Source organism: Nannobrachium achirus (assembly GCF_963921795.1).
Source record: "Nannobrachium achirus genome assembly, chromosome: 15".
In the NCBI taxonomy this organism is placed as follows: Eukaryota; Metazoa; Chordata; class Actinopteri; order Myctophiformes; family Myctophidae; genus Nannobrachium; species Nannobrachium achirus.
Genome location: NC_137822.1, coordinates 19,187,180 through 19,193,457, shown reverse-complemented (window position 1 = coordinate 19,193,457; position 6,278 = coordinate 19,187,180).

The window sequence follows — 6,278 nt, the reverse complement described above, 5'->3', positions numbered from 1 at the left end:
ATATGGGCATAAAAGGGATTTGGTTCCCCTGGCATCACAGGGATCTCCATATATGGGCATAAAAGGGATTTGGTTCCCCTGACATTACAGTGATGTCAGTGGCTGGTTCTACAGAGGGGATCTCCATTTATGGGCATAAAAGGGAATGTATGTATGATGATGTCAGATATCATAGACATCATAGGACTTTCACATAACGAATAACTGAGTAAGCATGTAAACCCGTAAAATCTATATTTGGGCATGGCTGATTTATTACCTCATCATGATGACACGAGCAAACACAGCTGAATTGTATAAATGATCAGTGCAGAAACCAACAGAAGTATTTGACCAAGACTCTTCGATTTAAACATCAACAAAGGTGTGACGTTTGTTGATGGTCACAAAGGTGTGACGGACGGACGGACGGACGGACGGACGGACGGACGGTGGAGGTTTTCATAGTAAACTGCTCCCTGACGGTCGCAATAATATATTGTATAGAAACGGCAGCAAACCGTGGATAATCCAAAAGCAAACATGTTGTAGTTGTATTGTAAATAAGCAGCAGCAAACAGTAGATAATCCAAAATCAAACATTTTGCAGTTATCGCTCAGATTTAGCCACTTGGTTACCCTGGTATCCCTTTGAGATGTTTTTCTTCTAAAACACTCAAAAACAGCAGATCTACAAGCTCACATTGTGATGCAAAACATTGTAGAGTAGATTGACTATTTCAGCTATTGTACTTGCCATACACTTATCTATCTACCAGTAAGACTCCCTAATCGGGAGATAAGCGACCGTTGGTCGCTTATCTCCACAAATATCACAACCTCCACCTCTCACGTCATACGGGTAGCCATATAGTTACACCTGGAATGTTGAATCTCCATATATGGAGATAACCTACGCATCACACAAAGTCTGACCTCACCAGCCCATACTTGGGCATGGACGACTTATATCTCCATATACAGAGATGGCCATATATGGAGATACGATGACATCACAGAGTCCACAGCTGATGATGTGGCGTGATGTCATACAATACACAAACAAGCCCTATATAAAGGGGCAATTCTCACCAGGGAAGAGAGCATTGCCTGGAATGTTGAATCTCCATATATGGAGATAACCTACGCATCACACAAAGTCTGACCTCACCAGCCCATACTTGGGCATGGACGACTTATATCTCCATATACGGAGATGGCCATATATGGAGATACGATGACATCACAGAGTCCACAGCTGATGATGTGGCGTGATGTCATACAATAAACAAACAAGCCCTATATACTGATGCGGAGATATGAGCAGGGCAAAGGTGTGACGTGTGACGTGTGACCGACCGACCGACCGACCGACCGACCGACGGACGGCCGGTGGAGGTTTTCATAGTAAACTGCTCCCTGACGGTCGCAACAACAGGTACCAGTAAGACTCCCTAATCGGGAGATAAGCGACCGTTGGTCGCTTATCTCCACAAACAATATGTCAAAATCGTCTAGGAAGGATGGTGTGAGTCATGCTGGCAGTATGACATCACACCGTACACAAATGACCCTTATATAAGACCGGCATTATCTACCGACAGATTAGTAACAAGATGTCAAAATCGTTGAAGGTTGAATCTCCAGATATGGAGATAACCAACACATCCCTCCATATATGGAGATAACCGACGAATCTCACTAAGTCTGACCTCACAAGTCCCATATTTGGACACGAACAACATATAACTCCATATATAGAGACATATATGATACTACTCATTGCGACTTTTATGCCCAATTGCCCATATATGGAGATATCATCAGCCATGCCCTTTTATGCCCATATATGGAGATATCATCTGTCTGTCACTTCTATGTCCAAATATGGAGTTCTGTGTCAGCCATTCCCACATCTATCTATAAATGCGACAAATCTCTGTCTGTCTGTTTGTTTGTTTGTTTGTTTGTAATCCGCGTATCTCGAGAACCGTTCGTCCCACCGGCTTCAGATTCGGCACGCGCGTTCCCCGCTGCGGCGCGGAGTGCAGTGCCGGGCCTCGGCCCGACTCGGCATGCGGTTTTCCCGAAGCGGCGCGAAACGTTCGGAATCTCCTTACGCGGAGCTGATTGTTAACATCAGGCTGTTCCTGAGGAAATCGGCACAATCGCTGACTCATTGTGACATCACTTCATAAAAGGCTCTGACATCACGTACGCCAGGAGTCAACAAAAAATCTTTGTGAATGAGTATGTATGTATGTGAATCTCGAGAACCGTTCTTCCCAGTATATTGGGGTTTGCATTAAAGGGTGGGGCAGGCATAAAATGGACGCAAATAGACAGATATCTCCATATATGGGCATATGGGCATAAAATGGACCCAGAACTATATCTGCAGTGATCTCCATATATGGACATAAAATGGACGCCGACAGACAGACAGATACAGATATCTCCATATATGGGCATAAATGGACACAGGCAAACAGATGGTCAAAACGGGTCCTATGACAACAGGTATAATGGGGTTTGCATTAAAGGGCGGGGCATTCATTCTCTATTTACATCGTTCCCGAGTTGGCCAGGTCGCCGACTAGACGCTGGGCCGCCCGAAGGGCGGCCCAGCTTCTAGTATTTCAAATTAGTGACATACTACAAGGGGACAAATACTCATATTTGTTGATTATTTTGGTTTCTATGGTTACCAGATAAAGATATTTCACTTTGCACAATTTGTTGATTTTTAGTTGCTATGGTTACTTGATAAAGGCCTTTCACTCGTTTGTTGATATTTTGCCACACATGATCTCCAAATTTGGGCATGGTGCACAGTCACAGTGACATCATAGCTAGTGACATCACCAGCAGCGAAGCTAGCAGTGTGATTGCGGAGATATGAGCAGGGCAAAGGTGTGACGTGTGACGTGTGACCGACCGACCGACCGACCGACCGACCGACCGATGGACGGCCGGTGGAGGTTTTCATTGCGACCGTCAGGGAGCAGTTTACTACCAGTAAGACTCCCTAATCGGGAGATAAGCGACCGTTGGTCGCTTATCTCCACAAATATCACAACCTCCACCTCTCACGTCATACGGGTAGCCATAGTTACACCTGGAATGTTGAATCTCCATATATGGAGATAACCTACGCATCACACAAAGTCTGACCTCACCAGCCCATACTTGGGCATGGACGACTTATATCTCCATATACGGAGATGGCCATATATGGAGATACGATGACATCACAGAGTCCACAGCTGATGATGTGGCGTGATGTCATACAATACACAAACAAGCCCTATATAAAGGGGCAATTCTCACCAGGGAAGAGAGCATTGCCTGGAATGTTGAATCTCCATATATGGAGATAACCTACGCATCACACAAAGTCTGACCTCACCAGCCCATACTTGGGCATGGACGACTTATATCTCCATATACGGAGATGGCCATATATGGAGATACGATGACATCACAGAGTCCACAGCTGATGATGTGGCGTGATGTCATACAATAAACAAACAAGCCCTATATACTGATGCGATACGATGACATCACAGAGTCCACAGCTGATGATGTGGCGTGATGTCATACAATAAACAAACAAGCCCTATATACTGATGCGGAGATATGAGCAGGGCAAAGGTGTGACGTGTGACCGACCGACCGACGGTTTGCAGAGAACCGTTCGTCCCACCGGCACGCGCGTTCTCCATATATGGGAATAAAATGAATGCCCGTATGCGGAGCTGATGTCTGACATCAGCGTTTTCCGCAACCGGTACTGTGTGTCCAGAGATCTTCATATATGGGCATAAGTGGACAAAGACAAACAGATGGTCAAAACGGGTCCTATGACAACAGGTATATTGGGGTTTGCATTAAAGGGTGGGGCATTCATGGGGTTTGCATTAAAGGGTGGGGCATTCATTCCCTATTTCAAATTCGGCACGCGCGTTCCCCACCGCAGCAGGTAGTGCAGTGCTCGGCCTCGACCCGACCCGATACACGATTTTCTGGAACCAGCACGAAAGGAACTGGCACTGTGTCTGCATAGATCTCCATATATGGGCATAAAATGGATGCAGACAGACAGATACAGATATCTCCATATATGGGCATACATGGACACAGGCAAACAGATGGTCAAAGATCTCCATATATGGGCATAAAGTGGACGCAGACAGACAGATACAGATATCTCCATATATGGGCATAAATGGACACAGGCAAACAGATGGTCAAAACGGGTCCTATGACAACAGGTATAATGGGGTTTGCATTAAGTTTGTCTCCTCCTCCATCTGTTTGTCTGTGTGCCTTTATGCCCATTATGGAGATCTCTGTATCTGTCTGTGCCTCCGACTGTGTTGCAGACACAGTGCCGGTTCCCCCTTTAATGCAAACCCCATTATACCTGTTGTCATAGGACCCGTTTTGACATCAGGATTTTCCGGAACTGGCACTGTGTCTGCATAGATCTCCATATATGGTCATAAAATGGATGCAGACAGACAGATACAGATATCTCCATATATGGGCATAAATGGACACAGGCAAACAGATGGTCAAAGATCTCCATATATGGGCATAAAGTGGACGCAGACAGACAGAGCAGATGGTCAAAACGGGTCCTATGACAACAGGTATATTGGGGTTTGCATTAAAGGGTGGGGCATTCATGGGGTTTGCATTAAAGGGTGGGGCATTCATTCCCTATTTCAAATTCGGCACGCGCGTTCCCCACCGCAGTAGGTAGTGCAGTGCTCGGCCTTGACCCGACCCGATACACGATTTTCTGGAACCAGCACGAAAGGTTCGGATTCTGATGTCTGACATCAGGATTCTCCGGAACTGGCACTGTGTCTGCATAGATCTCCATATATGGGCATACAATGGATGCAGACAGACAGATACAGATATCTCCATATATGGGCATAAATGGACACATTGTGATGCAAAACATTGTAGAGTAGATTGACTATTTCAGCTATTGTATTTGCCATACAATTATGTTATTAATGTGCAAGGAATATGACTTTGGAAACAAATTTCATGTATCACTTATTAGTAACAGATTCCCTAAGTCAGGAACAAAGTGGGGTTCCACCGTGCCTCAAGCCAAGTTCAGGCTGGTCAGATGCATCTGGTGCATGACACATACAATAGCAAGTATAAGGAAGGCACAGTATTTTCTTTTATTAACAGAGTGCACAGAAATAAATGACAATTCAATTCAATGAAAGTAAAGACTCCAACTGTCAAAGGTGGTCCAGTGGTTCATTCCACTCCCTAAAAGTTTACTTTTATTGTATGAACATGAGCAAACACGCAGATTGTTTTAGAGTGGCTACAGTAGATAGTGCTGGAGTGCATAAAACATAGGTATGGTCCCACTTGAACCACTTAAAGAAATTGGTTGTTGGGGTCCAATCGGTACTTAAACTGCTCTTTTTCACCCAGTCTCCTCACTGAAAATAGCTTAGATTTTTGTGGACCCCTCACTCATGACATGTTGTGGCAGTCATGTACTGTCGCTCACTCTTCTGCTGTGGTACAAAACAATTCTCTATCCAAGGGTCTCCTTTAGTGCTTTGTATACGGTATTGCATGACTATAATCTTAACACATTCCCCGCCATTTAACAATACCTTCGTACTCTATGGTGCCTCTGGTCTCCATAGACTTCCATGTAATTCATAGTGCACGGATCATGCACACCCATGCCTAGATAATGCATCCGAATGGAAATCCGTTCAGGCATTCATGAGATACAAGCCATTATGTTTTCCTAAAATGTAAACAAAGATGGCTGCCATGTTTGATAGATGGGGTTGCTATGGGGGTTAAACATGCAATTTCGCGATTTCTATCATGCCTACTACATTTTTTGGGGTCCAAAAATTTTTTTGAAAAAATTTTTTTTTGATTTTTTTTTTTTTTTTTTTTTCCAAAATGGCGGAAATTCTCGGGACTATCGGGCCTGGCAGGGAAAGACATTGAAAAAATCTCGGGACTATCGGGCCTGGCATGCAATGAGTTAATGAGGGTAAAGGTAAAACCTTTGAGTTTGTTTCACAACCCGTTATAAAATAATATAAAATGTTTTCTTGCCTATCATTTCCTCCTGTTGGACAAAGGATAAGGTACTATAACCAAAAAGCCAGGTAGACATGCCCAAACTTTGAACCATTACTGTTTATTCTGCAAAAACCACATTATTCCAAACATAAGACAAAAAAATGCAATGACAACATAACTTAAACAAATGAGATATTTACAGTACTATT